We start from the raw sequence: 24,474 nt of genomic DNA on the forward strand, positions 1-24,474 counted from the left end.
ACATTCAACATCTTGCGTTCTCAGCGACGCGCAGCTAAATAAGGGGATGTCTCTGGGTTCTACTGAAAAGCATTTGGTTGACTGACAATTCTGAAATGAGTCAATACAGAGACGGTAACATCCTTCCTTTATTTAAAAAAAGAAAGAAAATGAACAGCAGAATGTTTCTTCAACAATAAATGGTGAAGGGGGGGGGGGAGAGAAAAAAAAAGGATTATTGGCATTCACAATTACTGTTTTTAAAAGCAGTTTGAAATGGGATGATAGACTCCTCGAGGGCTGAAACATCCTCCTCACTGAAGGAAACCTCGAATCGAGCTGCTATTGGGCCAATGGGGCTTTCCCCCCCCCTTTTTTGTAATTCTCTTTCCCACTGAACACCTTAATCCTATTGTAGAAGTAGAAAAACAGAGCTCCCGCGGAGAGCATAATACAATCTCACACCATTGTGCTTTTGATCTTAAATAAAACGCACCCACATTGAGCTTTTTCTCTCCGCTCCAGATTAGTTTTGGACCCAACCACCCTCATTCCTTTCTTGTGTCGAACTGCAAGCAACTTCGGCGTGATGTAGGGAGGAGTTGGCACAGGGCACGAAGGGAGGGGGGGCAGCGCAGCGCTTATCAGTGGGATCCACTGCAACAGGGGAGCGCTCTGAAAGGTGTGGGCAGGGCGCAGGTACCTCTGCCGGCCTGGCTGCCGGTGATTGCCGGTGTCAGTGGCCGGGGGTGCCGCCAGCACGGGGGGGGGGGGGGCGGCAGAACGCAGTGGGGACTCGGTACGAGGCGCTCAGAGGGCCATAGGAGAGCAAAGGGGCCAGCGGAGGGCAGGACTTTGCCATTCAGGTACCCTTCTCCTGTCCGATCCCGGTGCAGGTGGGGCGGGTTTGGGGCGGTGCTGGTGTGGGGCACGGTGTGCTGCCGCAGCCCGGCCTGCCTCACCGAGCGTTCCGAAACACTGCAGCGATCCCTTTCCTTTTCCCCCCCTCAAAGTTCCTGCCCTCCCCACGCCTACGGAGAAGTCTGAGGTCTCCCTGAATCAGCACTTGGGAGGAATCTCTCCGCCGTTAATGGTTTGCATCTTTTTGCATCAAAGGGTAAAAAAATCACCGAGGGACACACGCACACAGTGGAAAGATCACACACAGCAACGCATCCAAGCAGGGGAAAAAAAAAAAAAAAGGGAAAAAAAAAAAAAAAAAAAAGGTTGTAACGCTCATGAATTCCAGATGATGACTTTTTAAATCCCCGAGAAGGCGGCGGGACTGTTTGATTGTTCCCGTTAATTACTGGACGTGTCCCAGGATCACATATTTGTAGGAGATAAGGCCGCCCTCGCGGAGATGAACGCAGCCCCGCTCTCCCCGCTGCGCACGGGCGGCCGCAGGTACCGAGGGGCGAGCCCCGCTCCCGCGCCCAACGCGGCCGCTTCCCCGCGGCGGTCCGAGCGGAGAGGCGGCGGGGAGGAGAGCGCGGAGCCCCGAGGGCGGCGGGACGGGCCCCGCCAGGAGCGGCGGGGGGAGACGGCGGCCAGGAGGTAACGCGGGGCTGCGGAGGCGGCGCGGGGGGCGCCGCGGGACCCCGGCGACGGCCGTCGGCGGAAGCCGTTCGGAGCGGCCCCGAAGTTCGGGCTCCGCTCCGTTCCCCGGCGCCCGGCCCGCACGTGCGCCCGGCGCGGGATGCCGGAAGCCGGGGGAGGAAGCCGCGAGCGGGCGGCGGGGCAGGGCGGCCGGCGGGCACCCCCGCGGCTCCCGCCGCGCGCGGGGCTCCGGTGGCTCCGTGCGAAGTTCCCGGGGCGGGGGAGGCTCCGAGGCGCCGCGCTCCGCCCGCCCCCCGCCCGAGGGATGGGGACGGCGGCGGCCGCGAGCGGGGACGGCGCGCGTCACTCCGGCGGCCGCGCGGGGAGGGGGCGCGGGGCGGCTGCGAGGGAGCCCCGGCGTGCGGCGGGACCGCCGCCTGCCTCCTCCTCCTCCTTCTCCTCCTCGGGGTGCCGGGGGAGGCCAGACACCGCGCCGAGAGCCTCTCCTCCCCCATCGTTCCCGGTCTCTTTTCTTTTTTCTTCTTCTTTTTTTTTTTTTTTTTTGCCTTTTGTTATTGGCACTCGCATTGTGTTGTTTGTCTCTGAAGCCGCCTCATGACCAGCAAAGGGATTTCACCTCGTCCTTGAGAGAGAGAGAGAGAGAAAGAGAGAGAGAGAGAGACAGAGCGAGGGAAGGGGGGGAAGGAGCGCGGGGGGAAGGAGGGCAGCGCGCGGCCGAGCGCCCCGTCCCCCGGTCCCAGCCGCGCCCGGAGGACACTCGGCGGACCGCGGGTAGGTGCGCGCCCAGCGCCGCTGCAACCCGGGGCTGCCGGCGGGGCCGGGCGGGCGGCGCGGGCGGGGGGCGGCTGTCAGCGCGGCCCCGCGCCTCGTGCCCGAAGTTGGGCGCAACTCGTCCCGCCCGTGCCCGGCGGCTGAGGCTGGGAATCGGCGGCCCGGACGGGCGCGGAGCGGGGCGGGGGGAGCGAACCCCGAGCGTCGGGAAAGTTACGGGGTTCGTTCTGAGCCCGGAGCGCGCGGAGCCGTCTGTCGGGAGGAACGTGACCGGCTTTTCCCCGGGGATGGCATGCTGCGCGGCGCTGTACTTCGGTCAGGGGTAGAACCAATGGGAAGCTGTGGGATTTTGGGTAATAAGTGTGGGAATCTGCGAGAGGAGTAGGTCTAAGAGCGATTTGTTTTCTTGCTGCTGATGAATAATGGCCCCTAGCATTTCTGTTTTTTTTTTTTTATTATTATTATTATTTTTTTATAAGCCAGCAGGCCAACGAAATAGGCACGTGGGAGATCTGTAGGCGTCCGACATCGCAGCCATCCGCACGGCAGCGGTGCGGTGGGGCGGGCGGGAGCGCCGGGCACGGGGGGAGCGCCGCTCCGGGGAGCGCCGCCGCGGGCGACCCCCGCGCAGCGCCAGGAATACCCCGCGGTCGCGGTGAGAGGGGAAGAGGGATCGCGCTGCAGAGACGCGTTGCGCTGCGTCTCCGTCAAAGAATGGAGCACCGAGCTGAAGTCAGCCGGGAAAACGTGAAGTTTTATTCCGGTTGTGCTGCTGGAATAAAGTAAGGCGACGCGTCCCGGCTTCCCTCATCCCCGTGCAAAGAAAGCTGGCAGCCCACAGCCCTGCCAAAGTGAATCGCTTCAGGTTAGAAGGCAGCTTCTCTCACACGAGGGGCTGCACCGGGTTCTTCGCGGGCTTTATCACCTGGAGCGCGTTTGAGAGCAGCTGCTTGCGCCCACTGCTGCTCTGTATCCCCTCGGTCCCAGCCGGTGCTGAGAAGTGTGGCACTGCTGCGGAAGTGGACTCTTCGGCCTGAAAATACAGTTCACAGCTGCGGAACCGGGAGCTTTCTGTTACTGTTAGCTATCCCATTTGACAAGGCCGTTCCCGGCTTTGCCTCATGAGGCTTCCCAGCCGAGATGGGAAAGGCTGGCGTGGATTCGGTGCGTTCCGTGAATGGGTAGCGTGGCTATTTTGACATAGTTCAAACTGGAGAGCCCGATAAACACGTGGCCATTATGTGTGGAAACCCTGCAGCAGAGCCTTCCGGTTGAACGTAAACTGTTTTGGTTGAGAATTACACTAGAAGGAGCACAAGACTTGAAAGCCACAAGTGTCTTTTGTAAACAGATGGACGTTCGGGATGCATCTATCGGCCGCCTCCAGTTAATTCAGTTAACATGTGTGTGCACATGTATCTCATTTTGCCTGCTCTGTGTTTTTGTAAGGGGTGGAAGCTACGTGTGCTCTTGAGAAAGAAAAGCAGGCGAGTTCTGTCAGCATCTGCTTGAGCTCCAGCTGTAGGGGCTCTTAAAGACTGCAGCTGTGCTGCTGTGATCCCGTGGTAGCAGCTCGCTGCTGCCCTGCTAGGTGGGCAGGTACTTTGGTCGTGGGTTCAGAAATGGTGAGATCCATTTCGGGTGGCGGTATGATGAGAAAACACAGGAGGGCTTAAACGTGCATCTCGCTGTGCGCCTCTGCCCTGCGTGCTGCCTGCCAAAACCACTTAGGTGCGGCAGTACCGCTCAGCGCTGCAGTGCGCGCAGTGGGGCAGTTCCTTGGTGCTCAGGAGCAGCGGCGTTGTGTTACTCTTGGTGAAGATACGCTGCTACGCTGTGGGAAGGTCTGTGAGCGGCGCAGCTAGCTGTCACCACACGAAGCACAGGAGGAGATGGAGACTTGGCATCTCTGATGGCGCTGCTGTGTGCAACGCGTGTGCAGGAGCCCCGTCTCTGCCTGCTGCTCGTCCTTACCCTGGGGCGCGCGCTGCGATGTTGGCATACGGATGTGCCGACAAACAGGGCGTTTGGTGAAAAGCAACAATTCCAGATTTAGGGGAAAGTAAATGAACAGTCCTGCAGATACAGCAGCCTGCTGTGGTATTGCCGAAGCACTGCCGCGATGCCGTTGTAGGCTTGTCATATTTGTTGACCATGCTTTAAATATGATTACTGCAAGGAGTTTTTCCCGTTAGCAAAGAAGATTTTTCGCTGTTTTCTACGTAAGAATCCTCTCCTGTTCTTTGAAGGGGCACAGCCCTGCTGCGCTGAAGGCAGTGGAAGCGCCGCCTGTGAAGGAGGCGGGCAGCGGGGCCTTAGGCTGCGGGGCCTTAGGCTGCGGGGCCTTAGGCCCTTGTGTGGCCTTGTGGAGTCTGTAAAGTCTCCTGTCCTGTAAACTCTTTTTCTTTTGTAATTTCAGTTTCGCCGATGCTCACGTTTATTCAAGACATTAGGGATGGGCTAATTAATCGAGCAGGATCCGTTATCCAGATCCAGGTCTGGTTTAGGCAGTGCACTGACGTAAGCCTGAAACGAGAAGACAATCCTGTCTGGTTGCGCTGAAGCGCTGTGAGCTTCTGGGAGCATTTTTCATGGCGTGTTTAGTCCAGATTAGGAAAACTTCCTTTCAGATCCGTGACCGAACTGTGGGAATTTAAAGCAAGAGCCGTTTCCGTTTGTGAAATTTAACAGCAGATAAGAATATTCAGGTCAAGCCCAAAGCACTGCAGCCACCTCCTACTTGTCGTTATGATGCAATTACTCCTTCATTGGCGTTTTGTGGAGAGTGGCGGCTGCAGATAGAGTGGATTTCAGAGTGCATGTGTGCAGGCTGTTAAAGCAGCTCGACTTTGCGTGACGCTTGCTCTGGTGATGGGCATCTCGGAGAAGTGTAAGGCTGTCATTCTTGCAGACCCTTTGCGTGTGTTTCTGGCCTCTTCAGGAACATAGCGGACACAAGGCACGCACGCAGTACATTCTGTAAATGGAAAGTGCGTTGTCCAAACAAGTTTTTATTGCTTGTAGAGTGCACATCCTTTGTAGTTGCACACGTTTCCAGATGAGGAGACTGTAAGCTTCGTGACAGCTTGAGGAGGGTCTCTAATATTTCTGACAGCTTTATTTTCCGTCCACTTCAGCCTTTTCCTTTCTCTTTGAGCTGCAAACGTAGATTGAGACTCAGGTAATACATAAGAGGATCCTTTAATGTTGGCTATTTTCAGAGGCACAAAGGACAATTACTTTCTCTTCCTACTAACCTCCTGCTGGCTTACTAGCTGCTTGGGAGGCTGGTGATTTTAAGAATGCCACTTACCCAGTGCATCAAATACCAAGTAAATCTTTGCTCACCAAGATTCCCGTTCCTACACCCCGTGGTAACACCAAAAATTGAACTTGAGTGGCCCGGAGCGCCAGCTCCTACTGTGATGACTCATACGACCATCAGCACTTTTTAGACTTAAATTTGATCTGTTGGCCCTGAGCAATGCTGACAATTGCCAGCTAAAAGACCCTTCAGAGAATTGTCCTTTAACAGAAGTCTTTTTTTTTTTTTCCTTGTCCCATTTCCTGTTGTTCTTTTAAATAAAAAGAAATCCTGGTGACAAAGCTAACGTGTATTCTCTGATTATTGTTTTTCAAAAAAGAGTGTTTACCTACATTTCGAGGAAAAGAATTGCCTGAAAACTGTAGGTCAAAGTTATTTTGACCTCTTCACTACTGCACAGCTTCCTCAAGCAAAAAAAAAGTCTCATGCAGTTTAAAGTCATACTTCTATGCATGTGTGCTCAATCCTTGGAATGGTTTTAGTGGAAATACAGGGGGAAGCCTGTATTGTGTGGATGCTCTGGTAATAGTCTGGTGAAGGCCACACTGAACACTTACACATGCCTTTTTTCTTTTTTCAGTTGTGTGTCCTGCTCGAAACCGAGCAGACTGCACTGTGATACTGCAAGTGTCACTGATTGACAGCACACAACCCAAATAAAACCGCATCCCTTCAGGGAGGTGATTTCCATTCTGTACTCTACTACGCTTGAAATGAGTCTAAAGGCTCTTGGAAGGCTCTTCAGTAGTAGGCTTAGGTTTGCTACCTAGTATACATGCCCCTACTGGTTTGTTCCCAGGGAAATTGCTTAAGGTATGATAGACTATTAGTAAAATTATTTTCCGCGTCTCCCTCTTAATGTAAGTAATTTTAATGTATTCAGTTTAATTTAAAACTAGATGTAATTCTGAATCTCAGTAACAGTGGAACGCGTGGGACAAAGTGAAGCTGCCTGCTCATAGCAGAGCAGTGATGGCTCTGCCTGCTTCGAGAAGTTGTTCTGTCAACATCTTTGAGGAGTGGGGGCAAAATTCAGTTTTACTCACGCTGCTTGGAAGCCTTGAGCTGCCTGTCAAACAGATACAAATAGGGTTTGTGGTTTCTATAGGGGGTGACAGGTTCAAATTCAACTGAGCGCCACGCTGGGTCTTTTGGCGGTCTGTCTAAACACATATTTGATTAAACTGGTTCAAATTCTAAACTAGGGCTGTGGTGTCATGCTTTTACACTGCTATAAAATCTTCGTGTATGAGTAAGCTTTCAGCTTCATGAAGAGGGCTGGGGGACACAGTTGTAATCCTCAACTAAGCAATTAAATACTTAATAAGGAACTAAAAGTTAATTTTATAGTCTGTTTAAAAAAAAAATAAGGCAAAATATGAGTTGCGGGGCTAAAGTTGTGTCTCTGGCCAGTGGACGGAAGAGCTGCTTCTCTCGGCCACAGCACCATTTTCATGTTACAGCTGACCTTGCAGGAGATTAGGCCTAATGGAACAGATTTATACGGAGAAAAAATCAGAAACCATTAGAAATGAGAAGAAAATTAGAAGTGGAATAGTTTTCACATGATTTCAGAGCAGCCTGGATTAAAAGCAGATGCTGACTTCCGTATTGAAAAACTATTAAAAGCACAGAGAAACTACCTGTTCTGTAGCAGCCATTCATCCAGCAGCTCACACTGGTGGAGTCTCTCCTGCACCTGCTCTGTAGGGAGCTCGGGGACAGGAAGGTTCCAGGCAAGGACGACTGTTGTGGCCATTCCGCGTGCCTTCTGTGCACGTACGGCCGGTACAATACAAGTGTGTTTTCCCTGAAATAGGATCTTTCCTTATGCCACGGTTTTAAAGATGAGGCTTTGCATGCCAAAATATAGGCAAATGAATAAATGATAAGAAAAAATGAAATACATGCGTCAATTACACTTCCATGTAATAATAAAGTGGACGCATCTGCTCTGAAGGATATGCAAAATAGGTATCTAAGTTTGTGGAGCCACAGGAAAGTGGGTGTGTTAATGCAGTGTTCTGTTCCACGATTCAAGTGTGGGAGAAGTTTGTGTTTTATATGAGAGAGAGCTCTTTTCTGTGCTTCTGATTGATTTTATGTTTGCCATTATATGCAGCTGGCCACCAGAAGCAGGGCAGTCTGATTCTGAGCAAAACAAATGACTTACTTGCTCTGATTCCTGCGACCGAGCGTTTGCATTGCGGCACCATGGCGCGTTAAGTGCGTCGTGGTTGAGATTAACAGATTTGGGACAATGAATTAGTTCAGGTTTGCAAGCCAAGCATAGATTACTCAATCGGTACTCACACGTGTAGGGAGAGTTTTGTAATTCTCCCTGGAACCTGTTGCTGCCATCGGCTTCGTGCCTTCTGCTGGTAGTTGGAAATGGCAGAGCTGGAGCAGGAATTACTGAAGTGCTCCTCAGCTCTTCTGTGGAACAGCTTCCAGCTGACACCTGGAATGAGGCATTCCTCTAGACGGGGTTGCCGTACGTATGCAGTGGTGTGGATGGCACGATGGAAGTTTTGTTGGTGTAGAGGAATAATATTAATTCTCATGAGACACTGCAAAGGAGTAAATGCTGATGAATGCGTACACACACGTACACGTGAATTTAGTGCGTGAGAGAGGCAACTGCCAGTTGTGAAAACCGAGGGCCTCTCTCCATCAAGGCAGTGACTGACTAGGGGGATGCTTGCCCTCTGTCATTAAAAGCAATTAGACCAATGTCTCGCTTACTGTGAGACAGGGTAGCAATGTCTCTGTTTCTACAAAAAGAAATGGGGTAGGGGAAGAGTAAGACACAGCCTTACACCTTCTGTTGTGTTTTTCCCCGTTCTTTTAATGACTGGTGCACTGTTCTGGTACAGAAAGTGGTTCCTAGTGAGAAGTATCAAGCTGAAATGAGGAGGAAAATGGAGAAACCAAGAGACTCTGATCCTTAAAAATGTAGTGGAGGTTGAGGTGCTCCACTGCGGACAAAACAGCACGAATACCAGCAGCAGTCTGGCACCTGAGCACCCCTGCAGTGCACACAAATACAGCATAAAGTAGTAGCAGTAAGAGGTTATGACTGTTGCACGATCGTGCAAAGATTCAGGAATTCATACAGTATTTTACTTTCTGCCTTCCTTGGTTTTAAACTGTGTTTTTATGTATAAGGAGGAAAATTTTACCTGTATAACCATGCAGTTTCATATAATTAATTTTATCACAACACTAAGTTTTGCTCCTTCTAATCTTAAGGTGTTTGGAAATGTCTCTGTCTTTCCATTTCCCATTTCTAATTCACTCGGAATATTTGAATTGGAGAGCTGTCTTATATGGCCCCAATGAAGAACAGTATGTGAGTCTATACTTAACTTGAGGAATATGGCTTAGTTCATTTGAACTCTGCAAAATGTGAGTATTTGCATAAACGCAGTGGTTGGTTAGAAAACTCAGATTTCAGTGCAGCCAGAATCCTGTTTTGAAGGTAGCTTGGATGGTTGGTACCCTGTTGACCTTCTGGGTGATTGAGGTGCTGAAATCATTCATATGAAGGGAAAAAAGGGGAAAAAAAGTTTGTTTCCTAAGTTCTCCCTGCATTCTTAAACATTAACTGCCTGTTCTAAGAACCTGTGTGGACTGTGGGAAGTGTGTGTTAGAGATGGCTCTTCAGAAGCTTCAGAGAGTGTAAAATGGGTTTCAGTTCTGAGCAGTGATACTGTGGGCAGGGATGGGCTCCCCTAATTCCTTGTACAGCAGATCAGGTCAGCTGGGGTTTCATCTAGCTAATGATGGAAAGCCTTCAGGGATGGAGGTGCCACAGCCTCTCCATGCAGCTTTTGGGTTGTTCCCATGTGTTGTCTGTCTTTGATTGCATTTCAGTTTGTGTTATGTTGCTGTTGAACACGTGTTTGTTTTTTAATGCTTCTAGGCTTTTTTTCCCCCCGATTCAGTACCAGGACAATAATATGGATACTTATAAGGTACATTATAGAAATTAGGACATGGGAGGTAAGCGTTATGGGCCTGGTTCTGTATCTGCTGCCGTCAGAGCAGACTATGTTGTTTGTTTTAGATGGCTGATGCTAAAACCCAGAGTTGGTGGCCCTTTGGAACGTACATCCTCTTCAGCATGTGTCCACATGGGACCTCCAGAGGAGTGGAAGGAAGTTCAGCAATCGGCCTTCTCTGGTGTTTAATGGGCTTGGGAACACAGCTGTCTCAAAAAACCGGCTGTTTTGAAAAAACACCTTTTACAAATCTGAGTAAAACATTGGCGGTCTTGCTATTAATTTCCTTTATCTAGAGGTATAAGATTTTGCCCTGGTTTTGCTATTCAGAAAGCGTGGAGTCCGTTCAGTGTCTTAATAGGTTTTGGTTCAGCCTGCTGTGTGGTTTCCCATTTGGAGCTTATGTTTCTTCCAGCTCTCTTCCCCTCTCCTGCTTGGGAGAGGAACAAGTGGGGTGTTTCTGTGGAGCTGCAGACTTTTTTTTTTAATTGAATGAAATGCATCACTTAAAGAAAATGGGCATGCGTGTGTGGGGGGAAATGAAAGTATGTTGGTTTTCTTTATAAAATATCACCTGCAAAGTGCTTTTAAATAAACCCCTATATAACCATGTATGGGGTTTTGTGTTTTTTTTTTTTTCCCTTGAAAGACACTATCTCCTTCTTCTAAACATTTGCACAGCAAAGTAATGCATTATTGCATTTTCATAAATAATTGAAAAGCAACTTAAAAGAAAGTAGGCCAACAGAAAGGAAAAAAAAAAAAAGGAAAGTGTCTGTTTCAAATTTGAGAGAAGAAAAATATGTATCCTTCTTGATAGCAAGTCAGTTAAATGTTATTAAATCCCACTCTCCCACCCCAGCATGACCAAAGACAAATCTGACAATTGACAGTTTCATCTAAAAGAGAGGGAAATGGGGGAAAAGGCTACAGAATGTCGAGCTGGTTTTGTTTTCTTTTGTTGTTGTTGTTTTCTTGGTAAGAAGGGCAATTGTGACCCCTTATCAGTTTGCAAGTGACTGAGGAGCAAATCTCTGGAGGTCTGCTTGTTGGATTTTTAGTACATTTCTCAATGCTGTGCTGTAATAATGCAAGCTATTTTAGAACTGTGCATACGTTAGTGTTCTGGCGCGGCATGATACAATAATGTGTGAAAAAGCATAAGATCACACCTTGGTGAAACTTGCAGATTTCCTGCATAATCCGACAGTGAGCTCTTGTCAGGTTTTGACTATATGTAAAGTGAGAATAAAGTTTCCAGAAGCAAGCGCAGGCCTTGGATGCATTTCTATGGCTGCTCAAGGATTTTGGCCCTGACGTGGTTATGAGTGTGCCTGACTTGAAGCACTCGAGTCTCGCTGTAGCCAACGGGCCTCCTTCTGTGCTTCAGATTTGGCACACGCCTTCGGGCCTTTGCCGAATGGGAGCCTCGTTTTTGCTAGTGCTGAGAAAGATCAAAGAGCCAGTGTAAATAATTTCTTTAAAAAAAAAAAAAAAAAAACAAAAAAAACCTCACTCAGTTGCTTGGAGCTGTTTCCAAGTAACACAGCAGTGCATTTTGTCTGGTGGCAGAACCAGGGGCTGTGTGTGGTAAGAACCCAAGGCCAGGCCTGCTCTCCTGGCTGTGTCTGAGGCAGGCAGGAGGCCGAACCTCCGCCATCAGTAATGGGCTTGCTGCAAGGCAAGGGCCAGGGCCTGCATCCCAGCCTCGTTGTTGTGGCAGTTCCTGGCCGTTCATTTATGCTACATCTGAAGGTATGGACATGTTGCAGGAGTTGCTGAGGCTCTGAGGCTTCTGTCTGGTGTGAGGCTTCACTAGGAGGTTGTAATGGTAATCCTTTGTAGCCTCGAGATCACCACTGCCAGCATTAATATGTTGCTGTGCAGCTTCTTAAAATTAGAGCTTCTCAGTGAGTGCACCCTGATCAGTTGAATGGAGGCTGCATGCAGCTGACTGTCGGTGTGTGCATTCTCCCCCGCTTTCCTCCCAGATTCACTCAGTCTCCTTTGCTTTTTTTTTATAGCCAGCACGGCTGTGTTTTAAGTCACTGCCCACCATTTCCAAACGGTGTGATGCATTTGTCAAGGATCTGGAATTTGGGATACTTTGATGTAACTCAGTGCAGGTTTTGTAGAAACACCTGACGTGTATGTTTAGTTCTTAAACACCTTCTGTGCTTGATTTATCCTCACAGGTTGTCAAGGTATTCAGATGACCTGAAACTGAGGAAGTACGAGGGAGTTCAGCTGGCAAAAGTCCGACATTGAGTCTGACTGCGTCTCAAAGTTTCTTTGCAGTGTTGAGCCCAGGCTGTGTAGGAAGTGAAGAAAACCTTCCTCACCTTCGCTATTGTATCCAAAAGGCTCTGAGCAACATATTTTTTTCCAGGTGATGAGCAACCTAGTTAGCTCACATTGTTTAGACCCAGTGCCAGTTCTCCTTTGTTGAAGGCACAGTGGGAATTCGTAATAACGTATGGTTCTGAAGGCTGGATTTCGGTGCAGTAGGCTTGCAAATGTGTACCTTACTGGATGTTTCCAAGGTCCTGTGTTGTTTGTGATCACCAGAGATGCGTGGATCTTGAGGTCAAAGGTGTGGAGGATGCTGACAAAGCGGTGTTGTTTTCTGTTGGGAATTTCTTTCTCTTCGGCTGTCCCAGTGGGTTTCTTGTGAGTGTGAGGCCAGGCCTATCTGTCTTATAGAGGCTGAAAGACAGATAGATTTTTGGGCATAAGACAAAGTCATTTTGTTGACACAGAACAGTATGCATCACTGTTTGTGCTATTACTGTTCTACATTTTTGTATTTGTAAGAACAGCATATTGATGGCTGTGTGTTAAAACTCTGTCTTTTAGTGGCTTGTTTTCTTTCCGAAAAAGGAAGAAGACTACATTCTTACTGAGAAAAAACCCGAAACGGTACTGGAACAAGTACAAGGGCTGTGTTCATACATGATCAGATTCGGGAAGATTAGGGCACTGTGTATAAATTGCTTTCATGTTCATTGGGTTAGCAGCTGTCAAATAAGTGATTATAGATGTTGGCAAAGCTTTACTTTCTGTAATCACTGTGAAACGGGGATAGAAATGTAGCAGATGCCATTTAATATGGACCAGCACCTAGGTTCTGTTTCTGGGTCTGGCTTTTTACAGCTTTGTGGCCAAAGTTCTGTAGTGTCTTTAATTCCTTACTACCTAAAAGTGGAGGTAGTGGTTTCTTACTTTACAGGAGTTATCTGAAGCTGTTTGTTAAATAGCTTGAGAGCCTTTGACGAAAGGTATGAAATACATGCAGTAGCATTAAGGATAAGATTAAACAGAACAATTGTGCTCTGTCTGAAGATGATTATTACTCCCATACAAGTGTTAACTCTGCAAGGAATAACGTGATCCGAGACTGTGCTGGGGCTTCGTGTTTTTATTTGTTAATTGACAAGGCTTTTGGATACATGGCACCATACTTGCAGTCCTGTTGAGCAAATGAAGCGTTGTGATGCTATTTTTTACAGCACAGGAGTCTTCGGTGACTCATTTAGTGTTTGTAATGCCTGTGACAGATTAAAAAAATGGAATCAGTTACTCCCAGTGAGACGGATGCACTCAGCCGGACCCTATTTGAGAGTTACTTGCGGCGCTGTTAAGACCAAAGTACGCATCTTCCCCTTCCCCCCCGAAAGAATCCAGCTTATCACGAAATGTTTATCAGAGCCATATAAACATTTCTTGACTGCTGAATTTTGAAGGGAAATTCTTTTGGTCTAACATATGTATTGCAAGCAAAACTCTTCGCAGCTTAGAAAAGAAATAATTAGCTTGGTTACAGCCCTACTTATTACCAAGCATGCCAGCATCTGGCAAGGGTAGGGCGATCTGGGAATTCGCTGCTTGAAGCCATGGAACAAAGTGTTCTGATCCGACCCCAGCGAGCGAGTCCAGGACTTGAACTGGAATCTTCAGGAGCAGAAAAGTCTTAAGTGTCTGGAAAATTGGCCTGTTGAGTCACCACGCAGGCACTAAAACAAAACTAATTTTAAGCAGGTCAGAGTTCAGTGATTCCCTCTGGAATCTATTTTTTTTTTTTTCCCTTAAAAAAAAAAAAAGAGTCTCATGTTTTAAGTGAAAAGGGTCAAAGTTGATGCACTGCTACAATTTTTGAATGCTTTCCCTTAAGAACAGCCACCCAGGCTAGGATTAGCATGAAGGGCTGCTAGGCTGGCACTTCAGTGTCTGGGTTAAAAATATTTTAAAGCAGTAAATGCAGTCAGAACAGAGAGAGAGATCCCTGGGAGCCTTCCTGTTCAAAAATGTGCGAGCTCAGGGCAGCAACTGCAATGTAATTTAGGACAGTATATGCTTCATAGCTTTAGAGAATATTGCCTCTTGTTAATGTTACATTGGAGGACAGTGGGATAGTGGTAATTTTAGAGAGGCGGTGTTCCTGTTTGTTTTACATCGAAAACTTCCGAATAAATAAAAAGAAGCATGAATTGAGGAAGAAATGTAACTGCTGAAACCCAGCAATGACTCCACTCTGAGCAGACTGTAGAAACAACAGGGGAAGGTGGGCATACAAACGTTGTCGTGGGAATGTGGCTTGGAAGGGAACTTAGCAGACAAAGGCGAAATCAGGTATGTACTTCAAATGGCATGTGGGCAAACTTTTGTCTGTGAGCCCAGTGAGGAGCCTGCTCACATGAAATTACAAAATGTTTGGGGGGATCGAATGACAAAAAAGCTTGTATTGCTTTTCCATTGCTGAAGAAATGGGGCTGTCTATAAGCAGAAGTGATTCAAATAGCTCTTTTCAAAGAAGTGCTCTGGAGAGCGAGGGAGATTTTTCATTTCCATTCCTTTACCAAGATTATTTCCTTCTTTTCCTCTTCACGTCTCACAGAGTTCCCTTTAAATCTGCAAGTGAAAAGGATGGTCTGAGCTACCTAGGGAGGCTCGAATCTGAATTCTGTTTGTGTCAGGCTCTGTGAGCTTGGTGATCTCTGTTTATCTCTTAGGAAATAGTTGTGCTTGCACAACACTGCAAATGCAATGTGCAGATGTCAGGACAGCTAAAACAAAGAAGGCCGTCTAGGAAAAGCAACGCCAGACCTGATGGCAGAGTGGAGAAGCAGCGGAGAGGACTTGTGCCTTCTTTTCTTCCTTGTGCCTCTGCGTGGCCGTAGGTAAATCTCCAGGGCAGACTGCAAGCTCCTTATGCTCCATAGCATGCTGCAGCTCGTGCAGACGGTGCTGTTGATACGGGGTGTTCGTGGGAATGGTTGCCCACCTGGGCACAAAAGTTTGCCCTCTGGTCATCAATTCAGGAGTCATCTTGTGAGTGACACCTGATCAGAAGCACCCGTGGGGCTTTCTCTCAGATGTGCAGTGTCTGTTTGACGTCGGGCATTTTGAGTGGAGGTGCTATGAAGTTTAACGTTAAGTAGGAGAGCCTCAGTCCGCCTTGCCAGGACATGAAGTGACTGGAATGCTTCCGTGTCCATACAGGTGTTCAGTACGTGCACATTTGCATGGGAGGATGTGTGAGGCTCTGAGATCCTATTTGTCTTCCCGGTTGTGGCAGGGTTCTGCTTCTGTCAGGCTTATCGAGCAGCGACCATAGTTTACTAAAATATTTATTTCAGTTTAGGGGAAACTTAGTGACATGCAGTTGCTTTTGCATTTAAGATCACGGTTTATAGCCCTTTGAAGTCATTATGTTTGAAGGGAAAAGAAGTGCTTATGATAAGCTGAACTCGAATTAAATTGTGTAGGCTGATAACAGATTGAATTTGTGGTACGGCTCGTTTTGCTAAGGAAGTAAGTCAAGCAGTGAGTAATGCTGGGCCGACTCGTATCATAACAGGAGGTGGTGTAGCTTCAGTGCAAAGCAGTGGAGTTTGCTGAATCTGAACGATGAACCGATTCTTCTGACTTCAGGGATGGTAGTGGCTCGGAAGGTAGAAAGTTCATCTGTGATTTGTATGACTTCATGATTCACAAGCATAAAGCTGAGATAAATGGGGCTGGTTTCCAGCACCAGAACTTTAATTTGCAGTGATTTAGAACTTGCAAATTACAAACTGCTGCTTTTTGCTAATAGGTGACCCAGGGGAAACTTTGTGACAGGGGGGACTTTCAGGGAACCAAGAGACAGAATATCTTTTTGGTAGTTCCCACATATAATGCTGGTTAGTATTATTATTACTTTTTTGATCTTTTCATTAGGAATTCCACAGTTGTCCTTGTATGCAGCCCCCCTTCAAACCTTACCCCAGCACAAGAGGGTTGCAGTGCGCACATGCTGTGCTGATCCTTTTTGTTTAACTGGCAATGCTTTTACACTCAAACCAGCTATCAGGGTATGATGGGTCAACAGGATCGTTCTCTTATCGTGAGGCACACCTGAAATATCTGCTTAGGCAGTGCTTGTGATTTCTCAGCAAATGTTCAGCCCAGTGGGGAGCTGCAGGACTCACCTCCATCTCCCAAGGGTTAACAGTAACCTATAATAATAATCTTGTGGCACAAAAATGCTTCTTTTTATGCATTACCTATTTCCAGAGGCCTAATTTAGGTTTTGTATCAAAATGGATATCACAAACCCCTGAGCTTCCCGCTGAGAAGGAAAGTGCTACCGAGAGGCATCGTTCTCTGTTATTCTTCTGGTGTCCGGGAGGGGTGAGGAGGCAAGGAAACAACTGCTGATATCTCTAGCAGTAAGTATAAATAGCGCCAGGGTGGGCTGCAGAGGTAAAACGGTTGCAGGGTATTGTTCCTGTGATAGCCTGACTTGCTCTTGGTCGGATACGCACGCACGGGTGTGTGTTTCTTCATTTATGAGGCCGTTTACAGACCAACACGAAATCAGTTGCGTTTCGTAACTGCACTAAACTTTCACCTGTCATTAAAAGGAAAGAATATTGAGTACAATGAGAGCGTGTTTTCCTGCTTCAGTGTGCAGGCAGCGACGCTGAGGGATCTGCGTGCATGCATCCCTGCTCTCTCTGTGCACGTTTCCTGCCAGATTCTGCTGCAGATCCAGTTGAACTGTTTTCATCAGTTGCTTTCCTCAAGAATTTGTTTGTTGAATGTTTTCATATACAAAAAGTTATGTTTGCATTTTTGTTTCTTTGCTGTAAGAAGTGCAAACAGGGAAAACAAAAGCTGTTTTTTTTTTTTTTTTTTTAAATGAAAAGGTTTTGGAAATCAGAAACGCTCACTGAGCGCCCGGGTGGTTCTTCCTATTTAGTATTGATTTTCCATTGGAAACGCATGTGAGAGGGGAGGGCAGATTTTAACAAAACCTGAAAAGTGCTCACGTTTCACAGTTTGCGAGCAGTTGCTTTTTCTGTACAGAATGTTGTTGCGTGGAGCTTGTCCCAAACCTGTCCTCCTCCTCCTGCCCCATGGATTGAGCAGTCCCTGCCTCACAGCCCACTGGCGTATGTCCCTTCCCCCTCTCTACATCTCCTTCACTGGCAGTGCCCAGAGGGAAGCCAACATGACATCGTAGCTCAGCTGTTGGATAGGGGAGTTCCTGGTGCTCCTGGCTCCTTGGGTCTGGCAGGCTTAGGTGCCAGAATATGGACCTGGTCAGCCACGGGGAGAGCAGAGTGCTATCTGCACGGGGATAGGAGAGCGCTACCTGCCCGGTAGGGTTCATTCCATTGATTTCAGTGCCGCTCATGTTGGGCTGTATTGGCTTTGACTCTCCGTTGCGTGGCTGAGGCCAGAAGCACTCATTAAGCAAACAGTGCTCACCACCCTGAGCGTAGAGGAGCGAATGCATGGCTGAGAGCGTGGCGGGTGTGAGCTGTGGTCGTGCTCTGCCACAGCCTGGGCAAGTCCTGCGGCCCTTTCTTCCTCAGTTCTCATGTGTTCAAGGACGTACGGGCTTACCATCGCACACGGGTGTTGCAAAAATTAATTAATAGCTATTTGCACGATTTCAAAGACTTATAACCCTAAGTAAACAAGAGCTTAATCAGTTATTTTTTCTTCATATTTGTGCTATAGGAAGAACCTACTAATTTATTTCCAAGCGCATGACACACAGAAACTATCTTCACACTTCTAAGTGGAGCTGGGGCTCAGTGCCAACACTTTTTTTTTCCTAGTGAATCTGGTATACTTGTACACCCGTATAGAACGGTACAACCTTACAGTTTCACTCGAGAGGTGGAAATTTTTTCTTCTACATTTTTGTACTTACAAGCTGTAAATACCAGGTGCTTCTCCTGGGTTAGATGCTGTGGTCCTCACAACTGCGTGCATTGCCAATGTCCTTTAGCATTTCTGTGGAGTAGCTCTGACTAGGAAACAGTAAAAATGTGTGTGTGTTTTTTTCTCCCATGTGTTCTGCAGTCTCCTTATACATTAATTATTGCATTTTTGGCATCTGGGGATTCGGGAAGGAGAATGGAGACAAAATATAATTGGGAAGCTTGTCACTTCTTATCTTCTTTCGTGTGTGTATGTGGGGAAGCCCCTTAGTATATTGATTTGGGAAAGAGGACCAAGTCGTGTCTCACACCCGATGCGATGCTGGAAGTGTTATGCAGTACACTGGTTGAGTGTGGGACGTCTATATGCACTAAGGCAAAGGAAGTCAGAGGTCGTGCCTGTATCTTCATTTGCTATCATAAGGGTTAAATAAGACCTAAAGTTCTTTTTTTAGTCCTTTTTTTTGTTTGTTTTTAATTTCCTTTGTTTTAATAAAGTATTTTTTTTTTCTTAAATGAAGTGGGAGAGGAGAGTAATATGCCACTGACATGCTTTGGGATCTGAGGCTCCTGTGGACCCCATAGGATGTCAATGGACTCATTAAGATTTAGCCAAGTTTTATGCATTATTCATAATATACATTCACAGCATGCACCCTAAAGACTGTCTCCTGTGAATGCTTAGTCAGAATCATTTGCATTCTGTATTATGGATTCATAATATAGAATACATTTAGCTACATTTTGTGTATTATGCTTTACACACATTTGCAGCCTTTACTGTTCTGGAATATGCAGTAAATGTGTTTGAAGAATAGAATGCAGTTGTGTTTTGTTGCTCCATAAAAACGGATGTGTAATAAATAAGGACAGTGATGGAAATCAATTATTGTGTATGAGCAATGGACAGTTGTTTTGTTTTCTTTTCTCTTTATTTTCAGTGACGTTTTAAATTTACTTTTCTAACGTGTTGAAGAAGTGTTTTAAATTCTGGGCTGAAATTTTGTTTTTGTTTTGTTTCAAATACATATATACGTATATCATTTTTGATGTGGAAAGTTGGCAGATGATGAAACATCAAATTGAAGCTGAGATGCTTAATAATAGTAAGAGCTGTTTGCTCCGAGTTCGCTCTAATCCTACAAACATTACTTCTGCTGTACATGACAAGATGAGGGAATCAACAAAACACCGTATCAGAAGATTAATTCTCTTCCTGTCATTTGGAGTGTTGGAGCTCTTATCTTTTCACTTTTCCTCAGCTGCCATTGCATCATGGTTATTGATCTGATCTCCTCTTTAGAAGAGATCTAGAATAGCCCAGCCGTGTTCCTTAGCATACCTCTGCTCTAGATTCCTCATCTACTACACAGAAATGACAGAAATGGTTCTCCACAAAGTCCTCTGTTTGTGGTAACTGTCTGCTTAGATTTACTCCTTTGGTACCCTGTCAATGCTGACAGAAAATATTCCTTTGGATAGTTTCGTTATTGCAAGAAAACTGAATTTCTTTTGGGCCCAAAGAGTGAAGTTGTGGAGGTATAAGGATTACCTTCTCTGTGCAGAATCTGTTAAGAGATCATTATTATGAAGTGTCTTCCAGCTTGGGGACCACACAGATATTTCCAGGCTGTGCAGAGGAAACTGCAGACAGCAAAAAGAAATAAAAGGGTAGGAGTTTTCAAGCCAGGGCAGAAGCGAAGGTCTTGTAGCATCTTTTGCATGTTTGTTGTCTTTCAAAAAGCAGCCCCTGTGCAGCTTCAGAAAGGGGTAGTGAATGTAAGCCTTCAATCTCTTTTTCAGGACCATGCTACAGACTTCTACAGATGACAACAAAGTTGGGTAGGTGCTGAGAACTGTGTCTCAGAAGCTGGGCACACAGTGGGCAGAAGTAGTTTTCCAAGCTTAGATATATACAGTGCCGAAGGACATCGCATGCCTTTCTGTGTATCTTTTTTCCCCGAATGTTGTAATGCTTCATAAAAAGTTAATGCTTATCAAAATAATTAAAGCAAACAGTCCTAATATCACGAAAGACTGAGCAGGTTTTTCCTATCATTGGCTAAACACAGGTGAGTGTTTTGGCAAAGCCGGGAATTTGGGATAAAATGATTTCAAGATCTTAGAAGTATTTATATTTACTTTTTTTCCCAGTGGTTTTTCCTGTTTACCTTTAGGCAGCGTTCGTACACACGTGCCCTGAAGGAACAATTGAGCCTTCGCTGTGTCCTCAGCAAACTGGGAACTTATCCTTCGGTCCAAAAGTGACTGTTGAGTTCTTGGTGAAACAACATCTCAAATATACACGTTTCATTGCCTTTTTGATCAAAAGGGATAGCCAGTATTTGATCAGAAGTTTTCACAACTGAGAATTTTCAATTTGTTTATAAATATGTATTTTGCAGCATGATGTTGCTGTTCCTTGTTCCTTTTGCTTAGCACCTGACAGTTCAAGATGTTTGAGTCTTGCTGCATAGAAGCAACATTTTTCTTTCCTTTCTTCCATACAAGATGTAGCACAGTGGAATTCTGCTCTGTGAATTTAGCAGTACAAAAGCAATCACTGCATAAGTGGTAACTGTATTGCTTTGGGAGTGAACGCTGTTGGAACCGCTGCCAAATGGCTTTCTGTCCAGGAGAGCAAAGCTACCCTTCCTTCTAAGCAGCCTGTGTTACTGGTACATACATGGGGCGAGGGATAGAAAAGAAAGACAGAAGTTATGTAACTGAAATCCAGATTTCCCTTAGCTTAGTGCTCAAATTTTTCATACCATCTCCCTTGAGTCCTAAGCTCTCCTTCTTTGTACTCTCCTATTCCCTCTCCTCCCCAGCCCTTGGTGCTGCCCTGGCACTTCTCTGCTGCACCCTTTCTTCCTTGCTGTGCTCTGAAAGCTCCGACATAAAACCCAAATTAATATACGCAGAAGAGATTATTAGTTTGGTCCCTCATTCATACTTACAACTCTTACATTGTTGATCCATCTCATTAGTTGGATGCAAGGATCTGAGACCTGCATGAACATATTTTTCCCCATTGCAAATCAAGGAAATGAGAACTTAAGTAGTGCTTGAAAAACAAGACGTCAAAATACCCCTTTCAGACTGACAAATATGCTTTGTATGCTGAACTTTTGGCATTTTCTTTTATTGTTCTCACAAACACCATTTGCATTTCAGCAAATTCATTGCCATTTTTGATACTCTGGAAGCTGCTTCTGGAAAATGAGTAGAACATGCCTTTTAGCCATCTCAGCTCAGACTGCAGTGCTGTGTGTAAGACACTACGATCTCCAGAGCATTCTGCAGTTCTGCTCCTTCTTTTTTTCTCTTGAGCAATCTATATTCCTACAGTAAGATGTGTAGTAGTGCAGTGAGCATGTTTTTGTTAGCGTTACTAGGCTTGCAATGTGTAAAATGAAGAGCTTGCTTCCTACTGTTTTATGAAATTTCTAGGAAACTCCAAGCAGCTTTATTTAATATTTTCAATACATGGTTTGATTTATGTAAATGATTTTAAACGGTGTAGCAGAAATGCTAAGTCATGGCCTGAGACAGTGATTGAGCACCTGGTGGGAAGGCAGGGCCAACGCAAGGGAGCTCAGGTGCATGCAGTGTACATGAGTGACCAGAAGGGATGGAGCCAGGATCCACCTCTTTCCCAGACCTCATTTAAGGGCTGGCAGTGGAAGTAAGAGCATTTTGCTAGAGATTCCTGTGTACCTGGGACCTTCTGAAGGTAAGCAGTTTCTTTCCTTTATTTCTATGCCCATGGCTGCTGTATTTCAGCAAATTTTCACTTGTAGGCTAGGACCTTGCTGCTCTGCTGTTGTTGCTGCGCTTTCCATCGCATTACAAATGGCCTTTCTTCAATGAACAACTGTTTGAGTAGGAGCTAGAGTACTTAAGTAATAAGCACTGTGTGTTAGCCAGACTCATGAGGAATGGCAAGAAGAGTTTACTTGTACTGTGGTAGTCTCTGTGCCTTCATGTTAGTAACTTGCTGAACAGAGTACCTCTATAGCAGGCTTCAATTCAAGACTGCTCAAGTAGTGTATTGCCTTTATTGAAACTATGCTATGGAAGCAGTTGTTTGAATGGATAGTTTTTGGAGAGTTTTTGGTGGGTTACCTACCACATTGGTACTCCGTTTTGCAGATGGAAAGGTTTTGTGATTTTACTTCTGATTCTTTTCTCTAGGAAAAAAGATGGGCTGTCCAGTTATCTGATATTGTCCTGTGCTTTATTCTCTTGACATTGTCTGTCTTTTGTCCAAAATCATCTGCAAAGTATTTCTGTCCATCCATTGTGTTAAAAAAAATCTACTGACAGAATTCTCACATCATAGAGTTTCAAAAATAGTAAATTCTGATTTTCCTACACTCAACCTTTCTAGTTCAGAATCTTTAAAACAATACAATTCAGTGCTGTAAAAAAGAATTTAAGATTTTCATATGATCACAGGAGATGAGGACAACACTAGGAACTGCAAGGCAATAGAAAATGTTCCAGGGTGTTTGCCATCCTGGAGCTTTCTGGTATGCATGGTCAAAAAGGGCCGCAAAGACTCAGGTTGTGTGCTCCTACTGCACAGAAGATCTTTCACCTTGCAATCCTTCATGGGATGTATAATATCCAAGGAAGAAAGTTAAGACTGTCTCTCTCAGACTCTGGTCTCTACACATTAGAGTAGGAGCGGAGGAATAATGCTGAGACCAATGGAAGCTGGCATTCGGGGAAGTTGACATTACCAATTTTTTCTTCTTTCTGCTTAGGCAGTGTCATTGAAGGAGTATTTTTTTTTTTTCCCAAAGTACCACTGAAGAGGAGGTACAGATTTTCCCACAACTCTGTGCTTGGCAACTTTGCCTTGTTCTGATGACCTGTGTCTTGAGAAGGAGCATTGCTCATCGCAAGGACCTTTCCACTGCTCTTTGCTTCATTGTTTATATCATCAGGAGGTCAAGGTCTTCTACTTTGTCCTCCCCTTCTTTACAGGAGCTGTGGAAGTCAGCCATGCTCAGCCAGGACTTCACCCCCCAAGGTGGGCAAGGCATCATCTTGTGCATTCTGGGTTTTGTTACCAACCTAAAATACTCCAGTCTCTGATATAACTTTGTTCAGAAATACTTTCATCTGATGTTTTTAGTGTGCACATGCAAATTTCTTCTAGAGATAATACCACCAAATGACTGCTTTATTTTGTTGTGTTTTCGGGTTATTGCTAGTAAAGCTCGAATTCAGGCTGTAACTTGTTGCCAGGCTGTTCCTTTCTCTCTACTGCATCTCATCCTCAGCCCAATTAGCAAGATGTACAGTAGCATGCCTGTTATTTGTTCCTGATCTTAAGACTCTGAAGTCGCTTTTCACTGTTTTCTCACTTTTGCTAGTTTTACAGCTGTGGTGCTGATCTGTTCTTACTGATGCATCTGAGTGTTCGAACTGTTTTTATAGCAGCAAAGGAAGAAGCAAAGATGAGATTTTAGAGCTACATTCATTTGTGTCTGTGTTATTTTAGTACTAAATCTCGATGATAAATATTAGTATTATTGTTGATTAAAATATGCAAGGAGGGGTTTCAGTCCTCTTTTGAAGATCAGCCCCCTTTACTGAAGAGGGGAGATGAGAGTCCTTTTAAGAAGGGTAAAAGCTGAGAAGCCTGGTAGGTATGTACATTTTAAATGTGTGCCATGTGTGCTGAGGGTGAGTTGGTTCACACAGATTATTTGCAGTCAAGTCAAAAATAGAACTCATAACTTGCATGCTTGTGCTTCCTTAGTCCAGTCCCTTCAGAAACAAATCTCCACATTACTTAAAAAGAACAGAACTGAAACATGACCGCTGGAGTCTGTGTCTGTTGCCTGTTGATGTGGCAATGAGAGTCAGGAGGAAGATGGGGAGGGAGCTGGGAATTAGGATATTGTAGTGGGGAGCTCTCATAGATGTTCTGAACACCATACCTACCCTGCGTGTAGTATTTTGGGCTTCATGGTGGTCTGTCCAGCATCTTTACGTACTGAATTGCAACAAATATTTCCAAACCAGTGCTGATACAGTGATAATGTATTACTGTTGTTCACCAAAACTAGAAATTACATGCAGTAAATAAACTGCAGACAATTGCAGTCCTGTTTGCAGCTGGCTTGTTTCCTAAATATTAATACTAATACTACACTAAAAAAGTAAAACAGTTGGAAAGAAGTGATTGGAAAATCTGTACAGGTGTAAAAGTTAAGCATATGGCAGAGCGGAGATTGCCAATGAAAATGACAGATGATTAACATTCATTAAAACTTTCAATTAACACCTTGAAAAATTCCATAAAATAATACCACATATAAATAATGTGTGATGTCTCCAAGCACTTTTTTACGCGTTTTTAAGGGAAAGGAAGAGAGAGAGGGAGAGAAAGATGGGAAATGTATTGTAGAAGTACTTTTATAATGACTTCAGTGACTTTTTACCCTCCCTCCCCTTTCCTCCCTCCTTCCCCCCATCCCCCTTTTTCTTTTCTTTTAGGAGTTCAGTGGTCTGTTGTTGAATAAACTGAGTTTATTTAAGCTATCGGTATGGGAAAATATTTGGCCTGGATTACAGTCCTTTCTATTCCTAAAGATGAGTA

At 45.7% G+C, this 24,474-nt stretch overlaps 1 protein-coding gene across 7 annotated transcripts in view; it reads left to right on the forward strand.

Moving 5' to 3' along the window:
* The first annotated feature begins 1,912 nt into the window (after nt 1–1,912).
* SOX5 (SRY-box 5) overlaps nt 1,913–24,474 on the forward strand; it is a 641,599-nt gene continuing 619,037 nt past the window's right edge. For 2 of the 7 annotated variants that reach the window (NM_001397975.1, NM_001397977.1), the window contains exon 1: nt 1,913–2,310. The gene's annotated coding sequence lies outside the window, so the exon portion shown is untranslated. Of the gene's footprint in view, nt 14,269–24,474 lie in introns of all 7 variants that reach the window. The other 5 variants (XM_046939364.1, XM_046939363.1, XM_040697228.2 and 2 more) reach the window with 3 other exon arrangements.

Source organism: Gallus gallus, chromosome 1, assembly GCF_016699485.2.
Source record: "Gallus gallus isolate bGalGal1 chromosome 1, bGalGal1.mat.broiler.GRCg7b, whole genome shotgun sequence".
Taxonomy (NCBI): domain Eukaryota; kingdom Metazoa; phylum Chordata; class Aves; order Galliformes; family Phasianidae; genus Gallus; species Gallus gallus.